At 51.0% G+C, this 27,712-nt stretch overlaps 1 long non-coding RNA gene across 1 annotated transcript; it reads left to right on the top strand.

Moving 5' to 3' along the window:
* The first annotated feature begins 7,900 nt into the window (after positions 1 to 7,900).
* Positions 7,901 to 21,600, top strand: LOC116581185. The gene is made up of 3 exons (XR_004281938.1): positions 7,901 to 7,970; positions 18,177 to 18,319; positions 21,169 to 21,600. It is a non-coding gene; the product is annotated as an uncharacterized LOC116581185 (long non-coding RNA).
* Positions 21,601 to 27,712: the final 6,112 nt, after the last annotated feature.

Below are 27,712 nucleotides of genomic sequence, written 5' to 3'. Positions count from 1 at the left end.
GGTTCTCCTTCCTGCCCCACCCCCAAGCCCCGTCAAGCTTTTGCTGGCAGACAGGAGGAGCCTGCTGTAAAAGCTGGAGGCCTGGGCCGGCTTGTGCACAACCAAATAAAATGGAAAGGGAAGTGGGCACCCCCAGAAACCCACTATGCACTTTGGGAAACGTTAGGATGTGACCACAGATCAAGCTGGGCCCCGAGTAGCCCTGGCTGGGGGCTGAGGACCCTCACTGGACCGCCATCCGAGGAGGCAGTCCTGGACGGGAGCCGTCTCGTCTATACAAACCTGCCCGTGATGGGGTGAGCTCCCTGTCACCAGCTGCTGAGAGGCCTGGGCCACCTGCTAGGTAGGCTTTGACACTCAGTAGCCCTCGGACCTCCGTTCTGAGGTTCAAGCCTGTCATCACCTGGGAGGAAAAAAAAAATGGGTACTGGGATCCCCATTCTACAGATGAGGACACTGAGGCCAAGGATGTCCTGGGCCGTTTGTCCTCCAAGTCTGCCATCTCTCTGCTCCTGGGGTGGGTCAGGCTGCCTTCCGAAAACCAGACTTGTGTGGTGGGCACAGTCATCAAAGAGCACAGTCATCAAAGTCCCTGGCACGTTCGTTGTGCAGTGGGGAGCCTAAAAGAGAGAGGAGCTCTCCCTGTGGGGGGTGGAGGGAGGAGCCTGAGCACGGAAGATCAAGGCTGGCCTGAGCAGGAGGAGCTCCAGGAGGCAGCAGAGGCCGGCGGTGGGGAGGCAGGCCCTGAGGCTGGGAGGAGCCCTTGGGGTCATGTGGCAGAGCCTTGGGCCTTCATCCGGAGCTGGGCCGTTTTCCCGAGGGCATGGAGGAGCCATTCTCAATGGGGACCCACATGCGCCCCGTGGCATAGCCTTCCTCCGGGGAACAGATGGAAGTCCCATGCTTTGGCCACGGAGCGATGGCAGAGGCCGTTGAACAGGTTACGAGGCCGGGCACAGTGAGACGGGTGTGCGCCTGCTCCTGGCCTTCTGCTGCAGGAGGACTCAGAGAAGCCAGAGACACCTGCCCACCTCTTCGCGGGTAGAGCCAAGATGCCATGCTGAGAGGGCAGAGGGCAGCCCTTCTGGGTTCATCTGAGTTCCATTTCGTCTGGGTCACTTTGGGCTTCCAGGCCACGTCCTACGAGATCACAGAAAGTAGGGCCTCCCAGAGTGGCAGGCTAAGGAGTTCTGGCAGATTCCATCCAAGTTGGAGCTGCTGCTGCCACAGTTGGTGCCAGGGTCAGCGGGCTGCTGTGTGCCAGGCAGTGGGAGCGGAGGGTGCCCCGGCTGGCAGGGGCTGGGTAGACACCCTGCGTCTGTCCGAGCACCCTGCGGTCCCACCCGTCTGAGCCACTTTCAGAACTCAGCCCTTTGTCCATGGAGCGGGGCGTGGGCCAGGCCTGGGAGGCCTGGGGACCTGTGATTTTTGTCCTCCACGCTGTGTCATCAAAGGCTTTATGAGGCCCTCTGGCAGGCCCACTGGCTTTCTGCGAGGTGAGATCATGCACCTGAACGTGAGGCCCGCCCGGCCCTGTACCCTGAAAGGGCCTCTTGTTCTCCCGGACCCGGCTGTCAGCACCCGGCTTGGTAATGGGAGCTGGTTCTGTTGGCCGCTCCTGCCCGGCCAGAGGCTGGGGGAAGGTGGGGGCAGCTCCAGCTTGGCCCTGAATGCGCCCTTCAGTCCGGGGAACCCTGATCTCTCTGCATCCCTGGTCCCGGGATGGGGGAGCAGAGTGTGGGGAGGTGGGGGGCGCTTAGCACGGAAGTGTGCAGTGATTGGCCCACTCTGCACCCTTGGGTTTCCGGTTACCCAAACGCTCAGCGAGGGGTGCAGGGGCTCCGATGCCTCCCCTGGGGTTCCATCCCTGCCCTCAAGATGCTTCCAGCCCAGGGAGCAGAAGGACAAGTGGGCCTCGGCCACACAGCAGGTGGGAGGGCTCTTAGAGGCACTTCCGCAGAGCCTCAGGGGCAGGAGGGAATGAATGAAGGCTTGTGGCGGGAGATGGAAGCTCCACGTAGCCGCCACTGGCTGGCACTTTTCTGGACATTTGACTTGAGGTTGACTGGCTATTGACCAGTCAGCACAAGGCAGAAGTTAAGAATGTGCCTCTGGGGGCGCCTGGGTGGCTCAGTGGGTTAAAGCCTCTGCCTTTGGCTCAGGTCATGATCTCAGGGTCCTGAGATCAAGCCCCGCATCGGGCTCTCTGCTCAGCGGGGAGCCTGCTTCCTCCTCTCTCTCTGCCTGCCTCTCTGCCTACTTGTGATCTCTGTCTGTCAAATAAATAAACAAAATCTTAAAAAAAAAAAAAAAAAAGAATGTGCCTCTGGGCCCATATCCTCGTTCAGCAGCTTCCTACTCATGGAGTCATGGCTTAGCCTCTCGGTGCCTCGGTGTCCTGCCTCCCCGCCTCCACCTCCATGTCCATGCCCTCCAGGTGCACTCCTGGAGGAAGGGTTCCTGGTGTTCTAGGATTCCCAAAGCAAGCAGAGTTGGAGAGCAGAAGGTGTATCAGTGGTGGTAAGAAGCAGGGGTGCTCTGGGGCTGGGATCCCAAGACTCGTGCTCCCCCTTGTTCCCTCAGCTCCTGCCCACGCCTCTCTGCTGCTGCTGCCGACCTCTCCCCGGGAAGCGGTCCCAGAGGCAGGTCTTTACCCCTGAGCCCCCTCGGTCCCTCAGATCTTAACACAAGCTGGGCACATAAGAAGCCTCAGCGAGTGGTTGTTAAGTGAATACGTGAAAGGATGTGTGAATGAATGGATGGATGGACGGACAGATGGACTGATGGATGGACGGATGGATGGATGGACGGATGGACCATGAGTGTGGGTGGTTGGATGGACGGATGAGTGATGGGATAGGTGGGTGGATGGATGGATGGAGGATGGATGGACAGACGGATGGACAGATAAGTATGAATGGATGGACGGACGGACAGATGAGTGTGGATGGATGGATGGATGGACGGATGGATAGATGGATGGATGAGTATGGATGGATGGACGGATGGACAGATGAGTGTGGATTCATGGATTGATGGATGGATGGATGTATGGATGGATGGACAGATGGACAGATGAGTATGGATGGATGGACAGATGGACAGATGAGTGTGGATGGACAGATGGATGGACAGATGGACAGATGAGTATGGACGGACGGATGGACAGATGAGTGTGGATGGACGGATGGATGGATAGTGATGGGATAGGTGGGTGGACGGACGGATGGACGGGCGGATGAGTTGATAATGGGTGGGTCAGTGGACAGACGGGTGGGTGGGGAGGAGGAAGGAGGGATGGCGCATGGTTTTAATACAATTGTAAAGCATCTCAGCTTCTTTATTTTGCTTTATCCTCATAACTCTGTGGTGTAGGCAGAGCTAGCACCATTGATCTCATTCTACAGAACTGAACATTGAGGCTCAGAAAAATAAAGTGACTTGCTCCGTGTCACACAGGAAGGAAGTGACCGAGACACATGTCAAGATGACTCTTGTCACTCTACTCTTGGTGGCTTTCCCAGTAAGCTCCATTCATCCCCTGATTCATTCATTTATTCAGGCAGTCATTGTCACTTGCCGAAGCCTGTTGGGGGCCACCCAGGGCTGGGGACTGGGGGATGCAGCAGATTGTCTCCCCGGCTTTGAGGAGCTCCCGAGCCCATGAACAGCTTGACGGGATCAGGGCAGAGGCCTGGGCTAAGTGCAGACGGTACCAACTCTTCTGGGGGCGGGATGTGACTCAGGGGTTCGGAGGAGGCGAGGCAGGGCCGGACCCAGAAGGAGGGGCTGGAGGTGGCCAGGTAGAGGCAGATCAGTCCGCTGATTTCAGGCCCAGGCCCTATGGGACCTAGGCCCACAACAGCAGCTCTGGTCTGGGACAAGCCAGGCAGTGTGGGCAGCTGGATGGGGCCAGGGTGAGTGGTGGCGGGGCCAGGGCTGTGCCAGGGAAGCTGGCGGGGATGGATCTGCAGGGCTCTGGACCTCACCTGATGCAGCGGGGAGATGCTGAAGGGCAGAGCTCTGAGGGGGTCCCCCTGCGGACAGGAGAAGGTGCTGGCCCTCAGCCAGGCTGCCTCTCGGACCCCTGGCCCTCAGGCCTGCCCTTGGCACCACGCCACCCTCAGACTCCACGACCTGGGGTGCCCCCCACCCCCAGGGCCACACGCCGGGCAGCCAGAGCAGAGGCCCACCCACGACTGCCCACCCCAGGAGCGGGGCCCTTGCTGCCAAAGGGCCGCCGGCCGCTCTGGAAGACCCCAGGGCTGGGTTTAGGAGGCACCGCGCCTGGGCAGCTGCCTCCACGGGCGAGGCCGCCACGCCAGGTGCGCCCGGGCACTCATTAGGCCCCGGTGCGCGGCCCAGGCTTCGGTGTCTTTCTGAGAATCCCCGCCGAAGAAAGAAATCAAAGGCTGGGGATTGAAAAACAAGAATGGGGAGATATAAAACAAGATTTCTATCTAAATAATTTCCTCTAATTGCTGGTAAGAGACATTAATTTTCCTTTTGAAGCTCCCCGCGGCCCCGGGCGCCTCGGGACGTGCCAAGGTGGCAGCCCGTCTAGCCGGATTATTTCCCCGCCGCCCGCAGGGCTGGCTCGGCGCCCACCGCGGGGGCGGGTGGGGTGGCAGGCTGGGTGCTGAGCAGCTCAGGGTGGGGGGGCCCCGGGTGGGGGGTTGGGAGACAGGGAGGGAGCCCTGGATCTGGTGCACTGAGGCTGAAGCCTAAAAGGGGCCCCCAGAACCCCGGGTCTGGCGCAGGCCTCCTGACCTCACTCTACCCCAGATGCACGCAGGAGAGTCAGGATCCCGGGAGGCCCGGGCCCCTCTTCTTTGCTGCAGAATCCCCAGGCCTTTGGATGCGCTGGGCATCGGCAGGGTGGAGGCCTGAGGGACTGCTCTCTTGCCTCTCTTGGCCCTGGCTGTGACCCCCACAGAGGTCAAGGTCAGACAAGGCCAGCAGAGATGAGGCCGTGCGAGGAAGGCCCAAGCAAGTCCCCGCCTGTTCCCAGCCCCTCACAGCCGCCTCCTGGAGGAAGTAGACCCCATTATTGTCCCACTTTACAGATGGCCTGTTGAGGTTCGAGGCCGGAGCAAAGCCTCACAGGAAGAGGGAGACTGACCAGAGCTTCTGGCCCCAAGCCCCGGTCCTCCAAGCGCTCTGCAGGAAAGCGCCTGGGAATCCAGATTCTTCAGCGGCGCATTCCAGGCTATCCTAGTCCGTTCCCGGCTCACATCTCGTCCTGTTCCCGTACTCGGCTGGGCTCCCCTGGCCTCCCCCAGCTCTGGGCTTTCCCTCCCAGCATGGGTCACAAGGACTGCCATGGCCCCTCATGGCTGGTGCTCCCGCCTGCCTGTGAGCACCCCGGGTATGGGCTGTGTCTGAGCCCCCTCCGTGGCCCATGCCCAGTCTGGGGCTCGTATCCACTGGGGGACACAGGGGATGCTGGGTGAAACGAAGGGCCTTTCAGCTGGTGATGGGACTCACATTGTCTTTTACCCTAAGAGATTTTTCCTTCCCTTTTGATCTCATGCAATTTATGAAAAATAGAACACATGTGTTCCTGATTAATTCCTACAAAATCACGGAAATGTTGACTTTTTTTAAAGAGTCATTTTATATGGAGGCTCCTTTTAGATTCTTTCAAGCCTTCAAGTTTGGGGAGGAGATGGGTCACCCTGCCACCTTCAACTTCCCATCAACACAAGAAGAAACAGCGATGTGACGAAGACTGGCTCTGGTGGGGAGGTGTCTGTGGTCACGCCCACCTCACTTCCCTTCCTCCTTGGCTCCCCATGGTCCTCGGGATAAAGTCTGGGCTCCTTAGCCTGGCATTCAAGGCCTCTACACCAGCCCTTTAGGCCTCTCTGGGCACCCTCCCCCCACCTCAGGCACCCTGATAACCAGCCTTGCTGAATTTCCTGTTGGTCCTGAAACAAGCCAGTCTGTCCCTTTTGCACATACCGCCCCCACCTGCTGGGAGGGCTCTCCACATGTCACTTTCTCCGCCTGATGAACTTCTACTCATCCTTCAAAACCCGGGTCCAGTGTTCCCTCATCTGTTCAGCATTTGCTGCCTCACCCAGGCAGCCCCTTGTGGTTACCCCTGCATTCCAAGAAGTGAGTCCTCCTGTGACTGAAGGGGCCCAGACACACTGCCTCTGGCCTGCCTCCCAGGGTCACTGACCCGGGTGTGTAAAGATGAAAGGCTGGTATGTCATGGTAAGAAGTAATAAAAGGGGAAAGGCAAACCCTCCTCAAATGAAAGCCATGCACAGTGTTTATTTTTGGCATTTTACGGGTGCTTTTGAGAATGGGAGATGGAAAAAGAGAGTTCCACTAGGGACAAGCAGCAGACTTCACCCTTGGGGTGGGAGGAAAGAGAGAGAAACAACAGCCCCTCGCTTGTCCAGTGCTGACCTCTGGGCCCTGTCTGGATTCCAGAGGAGTCGGAGTTACTACCCCAGCCCAGAGCTGGTCACTGAGAGGATTTCAGATCCCAACAGAGGGATCCCTCTGGCTCTCCCACACCTCACCTCCCTACCCCCACACAGAACCCCTTCTCTAGTGCTTTGTAGCTAACCTTGTAAGGTGGGCGGCATGAATATGATCCCCATTTTACAGATGTGCAAGTTGAGGCCCAGGCATGAAAGGGTTGGCTTAAGGCCACGTGCTAAATTAGCAGCCAGGCAAAGACTAGAACTCAGGGCATCTGTCCCTACAGTTTAGGCTGGTTCATTTTAGCTCAGCTGTCTCCAGGCCTGGGAGGGGTGGCCCCAAGGGTCTCCAACAGTTTGCCCTTGTATCAGAGGGTATCCTATCAGTCTGTTTCCTCCAGCCACACCAGGCTCTGCCCTCTTAGGTATCCAGCTTTGCAACCTTACTGCAGCAGCCCCACTGCTTCTATGCTTAACAAGGAGGGTAGACCATGCATGAGTAGTTCCAGTCTTGAAACCACATGGCCCAGCTGTGGGAGGCTGTTCAGGGAGCGGGCAGGCCCCAGACAACGGAGACCCTCCTATGCCAGATTGCCTCCTCCCTATCCACAGTGCAGAGGACCTAGAGTAGCCTACTCTCTCCCCATACTCAGGAGAGCCAGGGAAATCACAGAGGGCTTCCTGCAGGCAGGGGCCACCTGTTGGCAGGAGCCTTTCTCTCCTTCTCTTGACGAATGAAGCCCAAAACAGAGGCTGAGAGGGTCCAGGGGATGGAAAGGCCAGGGATGCTGTTAGGTGCCAGCCCCAACTAGCTCTGGGAGGTGGGAGTGTGGAGGAGAGAGAGCTTGGCCGTCAGAGAGTGCATTACATGACATTAAAACGTGCGGCCTGCCTGAACCCCACTTCCTGAGCACCTATTGGAGACCCAGCTGTGGACCCTTTATAACCACCATGGAATTCTCAGAGTGATCTCATTTGCCCCCCGCTTTTTTGTTTGTTTTTCTTTGTTTCTTTGTCAGAGAGAGAGGGAGCAGCAGGCAGAGCAGGCAGGGGGAGACGCAGGCCCCCACTGAGCAGGGACTCCTTTGTGGGGCTCTATCCCAGGACCCTGGGATCATAACCCAAGAGGAAGGCAAATGCTTAACCGACAACCACCCAGATGTCCCCGATTTGTCCCATTTTAAATAGAAGAAAACTAAGAAGGTTGGGAAGGATCCATGGGCCACCTAGGGTTCGGGTGGCGGGAGGCGGTCAACAGGGGATCTGAAGCTTCTGTGATGCAGCGATCTGAAACACTCCGGCAGAAACGCAAACGCCTCCCAATTAGCCATGCGCTTCTCCGTGTCCCAGCATCCTTTGTGATTTGCCCGGGACCATGTGACTAGTTCTGACCAATAGAATGGGAGCAAGGGGATGACCCCGCCCCCTCACTTCCGGGTTTGCGGCGGTTCCGAGCCAAGGCGGTCTGCATCTCTCTCTCTCCCGCTGCCGCGGTCGCGGAGGGGCACGTGTTCCAGATAATGAGGCTCTAAGGTAGAGGAAAAACTCCATGCGGGACTCTGCAGGTCAAAAAAATTAAACTTTTGTGTTCAGTTAAGGAATTGAAGGGTGGGTTTTTTTTTTTTTAATTTTATTGCTTTTTTTATTTTTAAGATTTTTTTGTTTGACAGAGAGAGACACAGCGAGAGAGGGAACACAAGCATGGGGAGTGGGAGAGGGAGAAGCAGGCTCTCTGCCCGGCTCCAGAGAGCCCGTCTGGGGGCTCGATCCTAGGACCCCAGAATGACCACCCCCGCTGAAGGCAGACACCTAACCACTGAGCCACCCAGGCGCTCCTAACTTTATGTCTTTATTTGACAGAAAGAGACACAGAGAGAGAGGGAAACAGACGAGGGGACCGCGAGTGGGAGAAGCAGGCCTCCCACTGCGCAGGGAGCCCAGTGCGGGGCTCCATCCCAGGACCCAGGGATCATGCCCGGAGCGGAAGGCAGACGCCCAACGCTGAGTCACCCAGGCGCCCCAGGGAACTGAGCTTTGAGGCTTTCTCTGATTTGATTACCCGAGTACAATTATCTAGAGTGAAATAGCCCTGGGAAGTAGGGCTTACTGTCCCTATCCTGCAGATGAGTGCACTGAGGCCCAGAGAAGGGACTGGGCTGAAATCCCCTTGCAGAACCGCTTCAGCCCACTGTGTCTGGCTCCACACCCCCGTGGGGTTTTCCCTGCGTCTTGCATAGTTGGCATATTGGAAAGAGCCTGCGGAGGCCCAGGCCCAGGCCCAGGCCCAGGGGTGGGAGGCAAGGAACAGCTACAGCCTGCTTTGAAACATTGCATGTTGTTAAAACCCCATCAGGCTGGTGTAAACCATGATATGTGGCTGAAAGCACAAAGGAGGCCTAAAGTGGGGAGACGCATGGGCCCCCCAGCACGGTGACAGGATGTGCACCGGGGCATAAGGGCAGCATGTGGGGCCGGCTGTCAGATGCTCCACCTGCCCCCTAATGGATGGCAGGTAGGGGCGGCCAGGAAGACAGAGGAGGAGGAGGAGAGGGGCCTGATTTACAGGCACCAGGGAAGAAAATGCAGCCAAGATTTATGGAGACTCAAGTGACTCGTTGGAGCCGAGTTTATTATCCATCACGTGCATCTGAATGTGTATTTATGACTTTCCAAATGATCCTGTCTTGCTGGAAATTATGTCCAGAGAACATCAACAGCAGTTCATCTGCATTGAGAAAGCCTGATCCGGAGCGGAGTTCAAGGCTGTTGCGAGTCACCCAGGGAGGCCGGGGGTTGGTCTCACTTGTGCACGCACAGGTTCAAGAAGCGGACACAGACCCGTGGATGCTCGGAGCTGGGCCCTGCACTGGAGTCAGTGTGCGGAGACGAACCCGTCTCCCAGGGTCCTGCCTACAGCCCTCAAACCCCCACAAGAACTCACAGTGACGACTAAGGGGCAGAGGGAAGGTGAGAATACTCCCTCTGGCATCTGACTGCTGAGTGACCCTGGGCAAGCTACTTAACCTCTCTGAGTCCCTCGTTTTCCTCATCCAGAAAATGGAAGTTAAAGCTGATGGTGACACCAGAGGGCATTTAAACGAACAAGGTACCGCACGTGAAGTGTTGAGCACAGTGCCTGGCATTCGGTAAGTGGCCACGAATGTTATTTTGCTGTTACTGTCATGGTTGATACTCTAAGCATCGTATGTCATGTTTGGCTCAACCTGACCATCAGACCAAGCAAAATAAGATCTCTGGCGGAAGCCCCATTTAGTAAAAGGATGACTACTTACCTGCTTTGCACACAGTGGACACCAGGGAGGTAGGCCCAGCCAATCAAGATAACCACCTAAACCATCTTTTTTTTCTCTTGGAACCTTACGAATGCATGAAAGAACTGATTGTCAATGGCTTTACTTGCTTGGGTCCCAGGCTTGTAGGTAAGCTCAGAACTTTGTCACAGTTGAAAATGAGAGCCAGTATTCTGCTGGTGTGTCCTGGCGGCCTGTGCCCTCCTCGTGTGTCAGTAAATGACAGCCTCTGTAAACACTGGAAGGGCCTTGCCTGCTGCCCTGGCCATCCTAGCCCCTCCCCCAGGACCCCACGATTAGGGGGGTGTCTGAATTTATTGCCCACAAAGCAGAGCCCAAGACAAGGCCTTGGGAATTTATTTGAGAGCTCAGGAAATAAGTAGAAGGAGAGAGAGGAATCTTGGGGAAAAGATGAAAAGCAGCAGATAACTGCTCTCAGCAATGGGGGGCTTGATGCCATAGGGACCCCTGCAAAGTTCAGAATGTCTTCCAGAACTGTCTTTCTGGAAGAAGGAGAATGGAACATTCGTCCACTGTCACCTGTGCCAGTGGCTGAGTGTTTCCCGTGGGAGTATTTTCTCTCCCATAATTCTGCCTGCAGTGTTTGCTCATAGACTCAACAGGCCCTTTGTTGGAGAGGAGCCCGAGTCAGAGTGGAAAAAGACACGTGTCACAGGCTTACATGGGACACTATCCATGTGCCCGAGCTCACCTACAACTGTCCGCCCAGCTGCTGTGCCATCAGAGGGAAGCTGAGGGGGGGTGACATGGGGACACCAAAAAGCGTCTGCTGCAATCCACCCCTTGCAACACTCGGATCCATCTGTAGCCACAGGAAGTCCACTGTGACACTGAGTCTTCACGGTGGCAGGCAGCCATCATCTCTAAAAAGTTGAATACAGGACTCTGGGAGGATGTGGAGTCAGAGGCACCAGGAATCTCCCTCTCCACCTAGACAACAGTTACACTGGATAGGATCTGTCTGATAGAAGTATTTTGGGGCTCTGGAGTCTATTGAAGGCTTCAGCTTGCAGGGGAAGGCTTAGATGGTGAGTTGCAGTTGATCTGGGGGTGAACGATACAGCATATGTGGTCCATCCACACAATAGAATAGGACTCAACCATAGGACAGAACCAGCATCAACTCCTGCCATAACATGCCTTGAGAACATGACGCCCAGTGAGAGAAGCCAGACACAAAGGCCACAGGCTGTGTGATTCCATGTGTACGAAGAATCCAGAACAGGCCAATCCAGAGCCAGAAAGCAGATGAGTAGTCTGGGAGGCCAGAGGGTATGGAGGGATTGGGGATGATGGCTAAAGGGTATGGTTTTTGACTGGGCGGGGGGGATCATAAGTTCTAAAGTTAATTGTCCTGATAGTTGCACAACACCGAGAATAGACTAAAAGTCGATGAATTGTCACTTTTGGCAGGTGAATTGTGTGGCATGAGAATTATATGTCAGTAAAGTAGTTCTAAAAATTTTTTGTGACTGCAGTCGATTTCAGTGACTTTAAGCTCATAGCACAGTAGCAGCTACCTATCCCCACCCCCACAGCAGGCAGCTGTGCACATATTCCTGGAGCAGCCTCTACGTAAACGGTGGGAGCCAGGGCTGGGGGGAAAATCCCTCAGACATTCAGAACAACTGCATATTGGGGGAAATTTAGAAAGACCAGCGTGCCCAAAGAAAGGCTCGGAAAAGATCTGAGAAGACTTTAAGTTTACGCCTCAGCTTGATCTTCAGTACAGAGACAGCCTATAAGCATAAAAAAAAAAAAAAAGAAAAGAAAAGAAAAGAAAAACCAAAGACAATAAACAATAATAATTTTTAAAAACCCAGCAAATCTGGGGGAAGAGGGAGACTAGATTTCCAGACTTACCACACAATTAGATACAGATGTGCAGTTCTTACCAACAACAGCAGCAAATCTCAAGGCATACCAAAGTAACAGGGAGATACAGCCCGATCAGAGGGAAAAAATCATTCACCAGAAACTGTCCCTGAAAATGGCCCTAAGGCAGATATACCAGACAAAGACTTTAAAACATCTGTCTTAATGATGTGCAAAGAACTAAAGGACAGTATGGAGGAAGTCAAGAAAACAATGTGTGAACAAAATGGCAGTGCTGTTAAGGAGATAGAAAACCCAAGGAGATGAAACCAGAAAGATTCTGGAGCTAAAAAGTCCCAACAACTGAAATGAAAAATTCACCGAGGGATTAAAAGGCAGATCTGAGCAGGCAGGAGAAAAGAATGAGTGAACCTGAAGACAGGAGCATGGAAATGATTGAGGCGGAGGAACAGAAACAAAACAGATTGAACGGAAGTAACTAGAGGCCAAGAGACCTGCAGGGCACCATCAAAAGGACCAACCTACACACCGTGGGAATCCCAGCAGGAGAAGAGAGCAAAAGAAGTAGAGATTATTTGAAGAAATAATAGCTAGAAACCTCCCAAATTTGATGAAAGACATGAATATACATTTCCAAGAAGTTCTATGAACTTTAAGTAAAACGAACTCAAAAAACACACACACTGAGACACATCATAGTCAAAATTTCAAAAAGCAGAGGCAAAGAGAGAACCTTGAAAGAAGAGAGAAGTGAATCGTCACCCTTGAGGATTCCTCAGTAAGATTATCAGCAGATTTCTCATCAGAGACTTTAAATTCCATGGGCCAATGTATTCAAAGAGCCAAAAGAATAAAACTATTAACTAAGAACCCTTTGTCTGGCAAAGCCGTCCTTCAAAAGTGAGGGACAAGAGGAGACATCCCCAGATAAACAGAGGCTGAGCAAGTTCATGGCCATAAGACCCACTCTGTAAGAAATGCTCAAGGGAGTTCTGCAAGGTGAAATAGAAGGTCACTAGACAGTAACTTGCAGATTATGGAGAAATAAAGATTTCAATAATTAAAGGCAGATATGTTGGCGATGATAAAATCTAGTACGAATCCGGCTCTATGCACAGTGGGGAGTCTGCCTGAGAGTCTCTCTCCTTCTCCCTCTGTCCCCACCCTCCACCTGCTCGCTCTCTCTCAAATAAATAAGTCTTTCAAATAGAATACATGATGAGTACTCTTGTGTAAAGTATAGAATTGTTGAGTTGCTGTATTGTACCTGAGACTAATATGAAACTAATATGTTAACTATAGTGAAATTTAAAAAAAGAAAGACTAATATATTTACCAAAAACACATTAGTGTAAAAACTAGGATAACTTTGGTTTATAACTCCAAATCTTGTTTTCTATATAATGCAGGAGACTAATGCATTTAAAGGAACTACAAGTTTATGGTTTTTTGCAACACCGAGTATAAAGATGTAATCTTCTGACACCAATACCTGAAAGGGGTGGGGACAGAGCTGTAAAGGAGGAGAGTTTTTGCATTTTATTGACATTAAACTGGCATAAATTCAGATTTGAATGTTATAACTTTAGGATGTTACACATAATCCCAGCGGTAAACACAAAGAAGACAGCTATAGAATTTACACAAAAAGAAACGAGAAATTTCTACATTTCCCTACAAAGTTCATCTAAACACCAAAGTAAGACAGTGATGCAGGAAATGAGGGACAGAAAAAGCTATAAAGCATAGAAAACAGGGCACCTGGGTGGCTCAGTCGTTAAGCGGCTGTCTTCAGCTCAGGTCATGATCCCAGGGTCCTGGGATCGAGGCCCACATCGGGCTCCCTGCTCGGTGGGAAGCCTGCTTCTCCCTCTCCTGCTCCCCACTGCTGTGTTCCCTCTCTCTGTGTGTCTTTCTCTGTCAAATAAATAAAATATTTTTTTAAGAAAGCATATAGAAAACAAATAGCAAAATGACAGAAGTCTCTCCTCATTGGTAATTACTTTAAATGTATAGGAATTAAAGTCTCCAAAGACAGAGAAAAGTGTAATGGATAAAAACACATAATCCAACTATATACTGTCTATAGGAGGCTCACTTTCTGGGGCACCTGGGTGGTTCAGTGGGTTAAGCCTCTGCCTTTGGCTTAGGTCATGATCCCAGGGTCTTGGAATCGGGCCCCGAGTCGGGCTCTCTGCTCGGCAGGGAGCCTGCTTTCCCCTTTCTCTCTAACTACTTGTGATCTCTCTCTGTCAAGCAAATAGATAAAACCTTAAAAAAGAAAAAAAAAAGGAGGTTCACTTTCTTTTTTTAAAGTTTTATTTAAATTCTAGGAAACATACAATGTTAGGTTAACTTCAGAGGTACAATACAGTGATTCATCAATTCCTGGGAAACCTCAAGTCTGTAAGAGACTCGCTTCAAATCCAAAGGCACAAATAGCTTGAAAGTGAAAGGATGAATAAATGTATTCCGTGCAAATAGAACCGGAAGGAGACCAGCAGTAGCTATACTGGACAAAACAGATTTTAAATAGAAAAAGAGGTGTTTATAATTTAAGAAGCCTTTTTGATTATAGCCACCATTGAAAAAAAAAAACCTTTTTAAAGAGTTTATGAAAGACTGAGAAGGACATGATCTGTTAATAAAAGGCTTGCTGCAGCAAGAATATATAAATTATAAACACTTACGCACCTAATGACAGACCCTGAAATATATGAACCAACAACTGGCAGAACTATGAGGAGAAAACATCTCTACAACCTTAGCTGCCAATTTCAATGCCCCACTTGCAAGGGTGGGCAGAGCAGCCACACAGATATAAATAAGGAAACGACACAGCAAAAAAACTAGATCTAACAGGCACATATGCAACGGTCTACTCCAAACCAGAATACACATCCTTCTCAAGCGCACAGGGGACATTTTCCAGGACAGTCTCGAGGTTAGGCCACAAAGTCAGTCTCCATGGATTTGAAAAGGTGGACCTCCTACAAAATGTCTTTTCTGACCACAGAGAGATGAAGTTAGAAATCTACAACAGAAGGAAAACTGGAACAGTCACAAAATTGTGGGAATTATACAACAGACGTTTAAGCAACCATTGGATCAAAGAAGAAATCACAAGGGAAATGTGAAAATACTTAGAGACAAATGAAAACAAAAACACAACATATCCAACGTTACGGGAGACAGCAAAAGCAGGACCCAGGGGGATATTTATAGTCATAAACACTTACATTAAAAAAAAATCTCAAATCAACAACATAACTTCGCAACTTAAAGAATTCTAAAAAAAAGAACAAACAACCCACCGCTCGTAGAGGGAAAGAAATAATAAAGATTAGAGCAGAGATCAGTAAGAGAACAGAAGAACAATCAAGAAAATCAATGAAACCGAGTCGCTTTGAAGAGGTCACCTAAACCGACAAATATTTAGCTAGAGTGACTAAGAAAGAAAGAGAGAAAATGTAAATTACTGAAATCAGAAATGAAAGTTGAGAAAAAAAAAAAAAGAAAGAAATTTGAGATATTTCTACTCATTCTCCAGGAAGATCATAAGAGAGCGCTATGCACAGCAAATTGAATTGAACAAGAAATACACCAACAACTTGAAAAACTGTTGGTTCACAAGCTCTTAGGGACTTTCTAAAATTGGCCCCATTTTCAGAGGGCAGGGAGAGGCCTGAGAAAGAGGCCACTGCAGTCTGACAGGTAGCAGGTGTAATAAACCAGGGAACATACATACGAGGCCTATCTTGGGCAACTGTGAGATGAGTAGATCTCCACACCTACCGGCCACATTTTACAAGTTTCTGTAGAAGCCTTAACTGCATTCAGTCACATCTGTCAGTCTGAAAGCCACATCATTATCTCAAGGCTCTGTCCTTGGAGCAGCCACTGGGAGCAGAGAAGGCAAGTAGAACCCATAATCCAAGTACAGGGGAGGTGCTGAGGAGTCTCCAACTGCTGGGGTCCAGCCCAAGGGCCAACCAGGGGTCATATCTTCTGGATGACTTTCCCCAACAATAACCTAAATAAAATGATAAAATGGACAATTCCTGGAAACACAAAATCTAACAGCACTGAAATGTGACATATAGAAAATTTCAGTGGATCCGTAACTACTGAGGAGATCAAATCAGTAATTAAAAATCTCCCAACAAAGAAAAGTCTGGACCCGATGGCATCACCAATCAATTCTACCAAACATTCAAAGAAGAATCAATACCAATCCTTCTCAAAGTTTAAGAGGAGAGGAGGGAAGAAGAGGAAACACTTTCTAACTCGTGCTATCAGGCCAGCATTAATTACCCTGTACTAAAGCCCGACAAAGGCACTACAGGAAAACTATCCACAACGCTCTATCCACGGTTGCAAGTGGCGTATTGAAATCCTCATACCTCTTATGAGCATTACTGCAAAAATCTTCATCAAAACACTAGCCATCCAGATTGAGCAGCCTGTTTAGAGAATTATAAGCCATGACCCAGGGGGATTTATTCCTGGGATGCAAAGATGTTTCAACATAGCAACATTAACCTGTGTAAGATCTCACATGAGCAAAATGAAAAACAAACAAACAAAAAAAACCACATGATCATCTCAATTGATCTTTGGACTGAATCATACCACCAGTCTGCCCGGGTCTCCAGCTTGCAGATGACAGACTGTGGGACTCCTGGGTCTTCATGGCTGCATAAGCCAATTCCTGTAATAAATCTCTTCATGTCGATCTATACAATCCATATGTCTGTATCTGACCTAGATCTATGTATCCTACTGCCTCTTTTCCCCTGGAGAACCCTAATACAGCATCCATTGATTATCATTTCCCTTAAGAAATATTGAACATTTCCTCATTCTTTCTATGTTGAGTAACTTTGGATTTTTATCCTGGAATTCTGAGTATTATGTTATGAAACTCTGGGTCTGTGGCTAGTTTCAGACCCAAAGTTGTGATCCACCTCCTTTGAGCAACGATTCTAAAACAAGTTCCTTTTTCAGAATCTTGGCAGTACTGTTTTGATCCATCGTGTGTGCGCACTATCTAGAGGCCACCTTGGGATCTTAGTTGTGGTCTGCACTGGGGGCTGATAAACTACAGCCTGTGGATTGTTTTTGTGATCGCCTAGGAGATAAAACTGGTTTTTATATTTGTAGGAGAGAGAGAGAGAGGAAAGAGGAGAGAAGGAAGAAAGGAAAGATGGAGTACGTGACACAGAGCATATGTTACCCACAAAGCCTAAAATGGGTACTGCCTGGCCCTTTGCAGAGGAAGCTTTCTGATCTCCATTCTCAAAGCCTTTGCTAGGCTGTTTCAGGTTAGTTCCACGCACACACAACTCAAGCCTTGGGACTTTGTGCACACATTTAAAGAATCCTTTTTCCCAGCTCCGTTCTCCCCATGACACCCCCCCTACAACCAGTGTCTAAATCTCCAAGACCCCTCCCCCACTTTCCTGGTTCTCGCACTAGAAAGCCAGGGTCTTAGTCTCTCTATGCTCTTGGGCATTCCCTACAGATGGGTCCATCTCAGCAAGAAGGGGCAACAGAAAAAAGAACAATATGGGGGTTCCTTGCTCTCTTCAATGACAGGTGTCGCTCTCTGACCAGAGAGAAATGTTTAGGTGCCTGTGGGATGGCAGAGGCCATCATGAACAAAGGGGAAAACAAACTGGGCTTTCCTGCTATGTTCTGTGTCCTGCAAAATACATTCTTGATTCTCTGATCAGAAAGACAGGTTTTTTTTCCCTTAGAGCTTCTTCTGTTTTCACCTTCTTTATGGTGCCAGGATTTGAGATGTGCTAGAGTTTAATGGAGAAATATGGAGAAAAACCAGCCAGCCAACCAACCAGGAAACTCAGTTATCTCACTCTTTGATTTCCCTCCCCAATCCACTTTCTCTGATTTACTTCTCAGAGTCCTCAGATCGTTGCGCTATGTATTGTGTCCAGGTGTTGTAGTTGTAATTAGTGGGAGAGTAGGACGGAATGTGCCTTAAACTATCTTCGTGGGTTCCAGAAGTCCAACAGTTGGGTTCTGTAGAGCGATCTTGTTAAGCACTCATTAATTCTAATAAGTTGCTTACAAATTTTTAAAACTTCTAAATGCAAAATTATTTTTTATTTTTTATTTTAAGATTTTGTTTATTTATTTGACAGAGACAGTGAGAGAGAAAACACAAGCAGGGGAGGAGGGAGAGAGGCAGACTCCCCACGAAGTAGGGAGCCCGATGCGGGGCTCCATCCCAGGACCCCGAGATCATGAACTGAGCCGAAGGCAGACGCTTAACAACTGAGCCACCTACGGGCCCCAAAATGCAAAATAATTTCATCTGTGAATAATGGCAATTTTCTTCCTCCAATCTCTGTATCATTTTCTTGCCTTACTGTAGAGGTTGGCAAACTACTTCTGTAAAGGCCAGATAGTTCTTATTCTAGACTTTGCAGACCATATGTTTTCTGTTCCAACTACTCAGCTCTTCGATTGTAGTGTGAAAGCAGCTATAGACAATATATAAATGAATGGGCATGGCTGTGTTCCAATAAAATTGTCTGTACACAAACAGGTGGGGCGAAGCACTTCCAGAATGACAGAGTAAGGACTTCCAAAAATATTCTCCTTTGTAAAAGCAATGAGCATGCTGGCAAAAATTGTCGGAATCAACTTTTTCATGACTTTGGAAATTAACCAAAGGTTTGCAAAAATATGGTGAGTGTTTATTTTTAATTAATTTATTTAAAAATATGTATTTATTGTTTTTTAGAGAGAGAGAGAGTGGGTGGGCACAGGGGGGTGGCAGAGGAAGGAGAGAGGGTCCCAAGCAGACTCCGCCCTGAGAGCAGAGCCCCACACCAGGCTTGATCCCAGGACCCTGAGATCATGACCTGAGCTGAAACCAAGAGTCAGCAGCTTAACCAACTGTGCCACCCAGATGCCCTGGGAGTGTGTACCTTTTAAAAAATATGGCAGAATCACAGTGAGAACAGCCAGTTTTGTGATGTTTTGACTTGCCCTATTTCCATTTCCTTCTCCCCACCTCCACTGTCAGCTTGAAAAATGACAGTCTCACAACTGTGGTGGCCAGGACAGCCAGCAGCCCTGCAGCCACTAGAAGGTAAACAGGTTTGGAGCGTCCAAAAAAAAAAAAAAAAAAAAAAAAAAAAAACCCACACACAAAACACAAAAAACGCCATACCCAGGGAATTGTCACTAATTGACTTGTCTGGCAATTCCCTGAAAAGCTCCATTCCCAGGACTGTTTTTATTCCACCTGCCTTAAAGATTGCTCTGTGCGAATAGCTCTAGCTCCAGAGCATTTGCCAAAAATAATTAGGTGCAAGTGTTTAACACTGTAGCTGCCTGAAGTGGCAGTGTCTGTTGGGGTTAAAGAGAGACTAAATAAAAACTGGAAAAGGAGATGTCCACAGGGGGCTTCGGAAGGCTCCAGCATGTCCCTGGGACTCTAGAAGGCCACACATACGGGCATAGCTGTGCACATATCCAGGAAAGACTTCTGAAAGCTTGGACATCTCACTTCTGGCTGACCCTGAGGCTCTGCACAAGCAGGAAGTGAAAGCTAGGACAGAGTTGTCAAGCTCCTTGCTAGAGCACTGAAGGCAGAGCCCCTTAGCAAGGGCTGGGTGACTTACTAATTTAAGGGATTTGAGGAAATCTCTAGCCAGTCTATAGCTGACCACTAAGCTAACTGTGTAGAAATTTCAGTGGCTAAACGCAGCAAAGAACACAGACTTTACAGAATTAATCCAGGCAAGTTACTAATGAAACCAGCAGCAGCAGCAGCAGCGAGAGCAAATCACAGGACCAACCAACCCCTGGGAAGTGGAGATCTGATTCCAGATTTGCGACATTCTATTAAATGCCCAATTTTCAACAAAAATTGATGAGCCATGCCAAGAAATAAGGCAGTATGGCCCAGTTACAGGACACTGTCCCCAAAGGAGCCCAAACACTGAACGTATCAAAGACTTTAAATACACTATTAAAAATATGTGCAAAAGAAATTAAAAAGAAAGAACATCAGTAACCAAACAGTCATTGATAGGGCACACGGCAATATCCTGGGCACAATGCTGATGAGGCTTGACCAATTAGACCTGCAGGGACATTCTGTGCAGAACAGTCTCTGAGCGGTTTCCTCACCAAAAGCTTCCTGATTCCAGCTACGTTTGTGGCCGTCTTACTGCCTGTTTATTTTCTCAATCCACTCTCCCGTGTTCCTGATGATTTGGAGCTCTTCGAGATTTTCCCAGTGAATTCTTTCTCTGCTTTAGCCAGCCATGCAGAGCGGGTTTTGAATGCCCAAACCCCAACTGATACACTGTTTTCTTTCTTCCTCCCTTCAAGATTTTAAGTAATTTCTACGCCCGGTGTGGGACCAAGACTCACATGCTCTACCAAGTAAGCCAGCCAGATGTATTAGTTTCCATTTAATGTTACCTCTTAGACATGTTTTCATGCCATTAAATATTTTTCAAAATATTAACTTAATAGGTGCCCAGTATTTCCTATTTATGTAATTTATTTAGCCATACCCTAGAGTTTGAGTGAATTACAAATTTATGTTCTCACAATAAATACTATTGTGTTGGGGCGCCTGGGTGGCTCAGTGGGTTAAAGCCTCTGCCTTCGGCTCAGGTCATCATCCCAGGGTCCTGGGATCTGAGCCCTGCGTCGGGCTCTCTGCTCAGCGGGGAGCCTGCATCCGCCCCCCCTCCACCCCCTGCCTCTCTGCCTGCTTGTGATCTCTGTCAAATAAATGGATAAAATATTTAAAATAAATTAAATAAATAAATAAATAAAATTGTGTTCACATTTTAGCTTTGACCACCTCCTTAAAATATGTTAGAACTGGGGGTTCCACATTAATGATATGAACATTTTTAAAGCTCTATGGCATAAACCCTGTTGTTCTTTAGAAATTCTCTACCAATTTGTACCTTCATGGTTTAAAAAGCTCAATTTCTGTCTATTCAGTAAGATTGAATATTATGATTTTAAACAATTTTTGATAACCTGATGGAGAAATTCTTGTTGGTGTTTTAATGAGCATTTCTTTACTAGTGAAGCTCAGTATTTTAAAATATGTCATATTTGTGTTTCCTTTTGTACATTTTTCATTGACTACTTTTCTACTGGAATGTTCATTTTATTTATTTGTTGTTGCTTTTTATATATTAGAGGTGTTAACCCTTTGTCATATTTGTTGCAATTGTTATCCTGTTTATAGGGCAACCAAAACATTCCATTAAATGGCTTTTTAAAAACATAAAGATATTTAAAATATTGTGTTAAATTTTCTTATTCTTTGTTCTTTTCCCCACTGTTTTTTTGTTTAGAAGGACATTACTCAATGACAGATCAAATATTTGGCTATAGTTTCTTCAAGTTTTTAATGATTTCCTTTATTTTAATTCTTTGGATCCTCTGGAATTCATATCAGAGTATGGTGTGAAGTGAGGAGCTAATTTTATTTCTTTCTGAATAGCTAAGCAAATGTCCCGGCATCATTTATTGAATAATCTGTTCTTCCCCCACAGATTTGCAATGCCACCTCAGTAAGCTGAGATGCGGGGATCACCATGGCAACGGGGCTGCGTTCAAAGCATTTGTTCTCACAAAGTGGAGGGCTGGTGCCCAGCAGGGCTCAGCCTGGCCTCCCTGCACGTCTTCCCTAATTAAGATGCACCTTTTGGTTTTGAGTCTTCAAAAAACTCTCCCTTTGTAAACCACCGTACAGAAGGAAAATTAAGGCCAAGGCCCTCGGCGCCCCATCTGTGAAGAGCCGGGCCTGCCAGAATGGTTGGAGCAGAGGAGCAGGTAGGCAGCAGGGTGAGAAAGCGGACAATGACTTGGTCCTGAGAACCTGGAGGAACATACATCATCAAGTCCCCAAAGAGGCTGGGGACAGGATGGTCACATTCAAGAACGCACCGCTCACTTGACAAAGCAGAGACCGAGCTTTTGGCCCAGCAAGAACTGGTGCCCCTAAGAGGCAGGAAAGCCACACTTCCATGCTGTCCGGGGTTCCTAGCCTTAGGTCTCTGGGGTCCTCCTTCCTCATCAGGTATCCGTGTCCAGCCTGGCAGGGATGAGGCCTCAGCCCGGGCTCATCTGCCAAGGAGGGGGTGTCCTGTCTCTGGGGAGGCCCCGGGGAGCCTGCATACTGGTGGTGTGGTGGAGGCTGCGAGCCTTAAGCACCCGCTACCCCCTCCTTCTCCCTGACGACCCAGGTATGAGGTCTGCCAGAGCCCCGGCCTGTGGGGTCTTCCCTCATGCCCCGCCTTCCCACCTTAACCAGTGACAGGGCAGTCTGGGGGCTGGTTCGGTGTAGAAACAGGTCTGCCCACCCACGCCCCAGCTCCTGGTGACTGTCCCTCCTCTCTGTTGCCACCATTCAGGCCTCATGCCCTTTGGCTGGAGGGCCGCTTCCTAACAGGTGTCCCACAGTGTCTGTCCCTTGCTGGAAACTTCTGTGGCAGCCCATTACCATCAGAACAAATCTCCTTTCCTAATCTGACCCTGTCTTCCCTCCTCCCACATCTGCCCCAGCCTCTTTCTGGAAACTTCCCTGTGCTTCTCACACTTCCCTTCTCCCCACACAGATGGGCCTTTGCATGCTGCCCCCTCCTCCACCTGGCGAACTCTTACTCAGTCTTGCAGGTGCCTCAGCTGTGTCCCCTCGAGAGGATGCTCCTCCAGCTGGGCTGAGTGCTCCTCCCTGGGGTCCCACACTGTCCTCACGGCCCTCCTTGCTTTCTAGAAGATGGGGACTGGCCTGCTTCGGTCTGTGGACTGATCCATCAATGGGACTGGGCCAGGGGGCAGGATAGGCCAGGTGTGTGGCCATCCTCTAGCCCTACCCAAGGGTGTGAGGCTGAGGAGTGGTGCTGGCCGCCGACCCACACCTTTTCCTGGTTACCTGGCCCTCAATGAGGCCGTGTCTCCCCCCAGGCATAGAGCAAGACAGGGTGCCCTTCCAGGGTAGGGGCGGTTGCATTTCTAGCACCCCACGGGAGCCAGGCCCAGGCAGAGCCCAGGAGCATTCACAGTTGCAAGTTAGTAAATGGGGGGGGGGGCTATGGACAGGCTGCGGCTAACCCCTCGGATGGACAAATCTTAGACAGGATGCAGCGTTGCCGGCTCCTTCCATGAAGCCTGGGGAGGGGACAGTGTTTGGCAGAAACCGTTGGGCAAGAGAACCCAATTCCCACTGTCGCCCCATGGGAGGTCAGAGAACAGTGTGCAGAAGCTACGAGCCATGTCAGAACTGGGACTTGAGGTGCCAGGGTCCCTTCTGTTCTGAGCCACACAGGCAAGCTCTGGGTGAAGGGGGGCCTCTTGGCAGCTATCACCCCCACCCCCCGAGTCCTCAGCAGCTCAGATAAGGCTCTCTCCCAGAGTGGTCCCTGCAGTAAAAGACTTCAGGGGCATCTGGGTGTCTCTGGTGGGTTAAGCATCTGCCCCAGACGCTTAAGTGGGTTAAGCATCTGCCTTCAGCCCAGGTCATGATCTCGGGGTCCTGAGATCAAGCCCCACATTGGGCTCCCTGCTCAACAGGGAGTCTGATTCTCCCCCTCCCTCTGCCCCTAACCCCACTCGAGCTTGCTCGCTCACTCTCAAATAAATAAAGAAATAAGAAAAAGCCTTCAAACCAAATCAGGGAGCATCCTTTGGGCGTGGGCCCTGACACCTTCGATCAAAGCTTCCCATCTTTAATGTGGCTGCGTTTCAGGTGGGCTCAGGTGTTGACCCTTGGAGGCTTCCAGAGCAACGCTAGGACAGCCAGAGACCCCAGGCTAGGCATGACCCCCAGGGGCAGCCCTGGTCATTTACCCCAAGGGCTGTACCAACAGCAGCCTGTCCTCTGTGAGCCAGGACATGAGAAAGGCCAGGAGCTCTGTGCCAAGTGAGGGCAGGACAGCTCCGCTTTGGTGGGGACCAGACCTGAGGGTTGGCATTCTAGCACATCCACGGGCGCCTGGTATCCCTGGGATCTTGTGGTGTCAGGAGTCTTGTAAAGAAAGAGGACAGTGTGGGGCGCCTGGGTGGCTCAGTGGATTAAGCCGCTGCCTTTCGGCTCAGGTCATGATCTCAGTGTCCTGGGATCGAGCCCCGCATCGGGCTCTTTGCTCAGCGGGAGCCTGCTTCTCTCTCTCTCTCTCTCTGCCTGACTCTCCGCCGACTTGTGATCTCTCTGTCAAATAAATAAATAAAATCTTTAAAAAAAAAAAAAAAAAAAAAGAAAGAGGACAGTGATGTGCAGACAGGGAGACAGCTTCTCTCCCCAGCTCCAGCAGAATCAAACGTCAAAGATCAAACGTCATGGTTTGGTGGGAGTTTCTAGAATGTGCCAATCCTACAGAAAGGTTTGCAGAGCTGCCAGGGACCTAACAGGGCATCGTAGTCGTTAAGAATAGTGCAGGCTCCTGCGTAGCCCTAAAGAGAAATGAAGCACAAACACATCCATGACGTGAATGAAACTGGAAATCATTACACTCGGTCAAAGAAACCAGAAGTTTCACACAGCGTAGGATTCCAGGATGTCAAATGTCCAGAATGGGCAAATTCATAAATAGCTGGTCAGTGGTTGCCTAGGGGTGGGAGGAATGGGGGGCACTGGGGAATGGCTCGAGTTGTAAAACAGGGTTTCTTTCGGGGAGATGACAATGTCCTAAAATCGACTGCACGACTCTGAATACACCAAAAGCGCCTGAATTAGACACCCAAAATAGGTGAGTTGAATGGTATGTGAATTATATGTAGCTCAATAGTAATAATAGGGGTGCCTGGTTGGCTCAGTGGGATAAGCCTCTGCCTTCGGCTCAGGTCATGATCCCAGGGTCCTAGGATCAAGCCCTGCATCGGGCTCTCTGCTCAGCGGGGAGCCTGCTTCCCCCTCTCTCCGTCTGCCTCTCTGCCTACTTGTGATCTCTGTCAGATAAATAAATAAAATGTTTTTAAAATAATAGTAATAATAATAATAATAATAAGCTCAGTTACGGAACAGGGAGTGTAAGCTGCAGGGTCAGACAGCAGGTTCAAATCCTGACCTGGGTAACCGCAGCCGCGTCACTTAACCTCCTGCCCGAATTTGCTCCCCTGTGAAATGAAGGGTGACGCAGCTGCTGAGTTGCCTGAGTCCGTCCCTATGACTGTGGGGCGGCGCCTGACACAGGGGAGGAGTCTGCCCCAGGGAGGGAGCTCAGCCCTCTGACGTGGTGGAAGACGGAGCCCCGGGGTGTTAAATGATGGGCCCAAGGGGCCCAAGGTCACTGTCATAACAGCCTCCAAACTTTATGTCCCAAGTCCTCAACTCTAGAACGTCTGCATGTGACCTTATTTGGAAAGAAAAGGGTCTTTGAAGCTGTAATTACGGCAAGGATCTTGAGACTCAGAGATTGCCAGATTACCCAGATGGGCCCCACATCCAAAGACAAATCCTTCTAAGAGATCCAGGGGACAAGGACGGGGCAGCCGCCAGCCGGAGAGATGCCCAGAGCCACTGGAAGCTGGAAAGGGAAAGGAATGGATTCTCCCTGATAGCCCGCCGTGGGAGCACAGCCCTGCCGACACCTAGATTTTGGCCTCTAGCCTCCAGAACTGTGACAGGATACATTACTGCCTGTCTGTTACGGCAGCCCCAGGAGCTTGAACAGTGACCCTGCCCGCAGTGTCAGAGCAAAGACTTGTGACTCCACTTACCGCTCGGGACCTGTTGGGGGCATTTCTCTGCAGATAAAATAAGAGCTTCAATCCCAGCTAACTCGAGGAGTCTGGAGGCCGCTTCTGTGAGCCTTCTTTACAGATGGGAACATAGAGACCCCGCTGTCTACTTGCCCATGCCACACAGCACAGCCATCCACAAGAAGGGAGGCGAGGCTGGAACAGGTGAGCCCCGCTGTCTCCTTCGGGGCACACCGGCTCATTAGATTTACCAGCCCCTGCCTGAAAAAGTATTTAATTTGCCTTTTACAATGCACCGATTGCAAGTTAATTAACTGGCAATTGAAAGTTATAGGTGACATTAGAATTTATTAATAACATTGGAAATAAATCTCTGTGGAATTCAAGTAATTGAAAGTCTCATGAAATTCTCTTTTTTATCATCCATAAAACAGGTCTAGGAGAGAGGTGTTCCAGAAACCTCGGGGGGGGGGGGATTGGGATTGCAGCTGCGGGATCTTTGGGTGGGAGGGGGCTGCTGTTCTGACCTGGGCCCATCCTGGACGCCCGCCTGCCCCCTGTGCACCACCTGGGTGACTGCCTCCTAGGGTCTGGGAAGGAGTCATTCTCCCTTTGGAAATGTCCTGTGACTCACGGCAGTGATCAGAGCAGGGCACTGGGGACACAGATGTGACTCCCCCACAAGAGGTCATAAGCCTAGTGGGGAAGACAGAGCCTCAGGGGCTGGGATCCGGGGCCAGAGTCAAGCAGTTCCTACCCATCTGTGCCCATGGTGGGCCTATGCTAATGTTCCCTCATTTACCCTTGGGTGGCCCGCTGGGTGGGCGCTCCCTTCGCTCCCACTCCTCCTGCCCTGGGCCGATGCTCTCCCCCAGGGGGCTGCGGGGTGAAGGGGGCAGCCACAGGGCATGGAGGCCCTGCAATGGCACCTGGGCAGGGGGCTCTGGGTGGCTTGTTTCTCCATTCTGAGTCACCACTGGTACCTGTAAGCAGAGTGTAGAGGTGCAGGCAGGAGTTTCCATGAGCAGGACACCAGACAGAAGCGAGGGCCGGAGAGCCCAGCTGGTCTCGTTGGGCTGCAGGAATCAGAGCAGGGAATGCATCTGAGGATTCTGTCCAAAGCTGAGAGCCAAGATCGGAGAGCCCTGCTGCCCCTGGGGCTCTAAGTGCCAGGCGACGACCCCTCCAACCTGCCCTCTTCCCCCCACCAATCCCCCAAGCACCTGTGACCCCCCCCCACGTGGCTGGGGAGCCAGCACCCCCAGGCCAGACAGAGAAGAGGCCAGCCAAAGAGAGATGCTACCACCCCATGCTGGGCTGGATGGGACCTTGGTGACAGGGCCAACCAAGTTCCAGAGCCCAGGCTGGGGGCAGGGAACAGGGCAGCCCCCGCAGATTCCTGCGCAAGGAGGCTGCGCAGGCAGGCTTGCGTTTCAGTAAGAGCGTTCTCTGGGCCAGATGGAGGGAAGGGGGCACACTGACCTCGAGAACCAGTTGTGGCAGCCGGTCCCCTGTGGGCCAGCTTCCTTCCTCCGGCACTCGAGGTCCTCCAAGATCTGGCATGTGGCAGCCGCTTCGGTCCTCCAGTGAGCGTTCCTTCTGCCGTCCCCCACCCACGCAACCACGAATCTTTCCCGCTCCTTGTCCGGCCCCGGCCCTTCCTCGCCCTGGCCCCTCCTGGCAGTGCCCTGCCTCAGTCTCCCGGTTTACGGGCACGCCCCTCTGCCCTCCGGAACCACGGCAGCCTAGAGCCCGGCCTCTCCACGTCTCAGGCCTGTCCTGAAACTCTGCTTCACGACCAAGCGCTGTGTGACCTCGAGCGAGCCGCCCCACTTCCCGGGGACGTCGCGGGCGCTCCACAACATGGGAAAGGTGGCTCCGACGCTGAAGGCAGGTGACACACGCCGCACGTCTGGCGCGGTGCCGGGCCTCGTCTTTAAGAAGGACCAGCCTGTGACCTGCCAACCCCGGGAAACGCCGTCCCGAAGCCTCGACGCCGGCCAACACACTTCACACTCGTCGCGTCCACCCTCCGCCTCCCACCGGAAGCTGCTTCCCTCCCACACTTCCGCTTCCGGCGGCCCCGGGCGCGCCTGGGCATCCGGTCCCGCCCCCCGCGCTGGGGCTGGCTGCCCGCTCTGCCGTCCTCGGCTGCAGAGTCCCGGGCCAGGGTGCAGACGGAGGCTTCCCGTGCATCCAGATACTGAAAAGTTACATGTCGAGTTAACCCACTTAAATGAAAGGCGCGCTGGGCTCGCACTTTGACAGATATCCTTTGCAAGGCCTGGAAAGGCCGGGTTCACTCCCGAAATCTGACCTCCCAGGACTGTGCTCTGGAACGGGGTGGCCCCGGGGAGAGCCAGCCCCTGGTCCTCGGAAGCCCCACCTCCCTGCTCG

This window comes from Mustela erminea, chromosome 20, assembly GCF_009829155.1.
Source record: "Mustela erminea isolate mMusErm1 chromosome 20, mMusErm1.Pri, whole genome shotgun sequence".
Taxonomy (NCBI): domain Eukaryota; kingdom Metazoa; phylum Chordata; class Mammalia; order Carnivora; family Mustelidae; genus Mustela; species Mustela erminea.
Note: the sequence above shows the minus strand (reverse complement) of the source record. Positions and strands in the feature narration are given on the sequence as shown.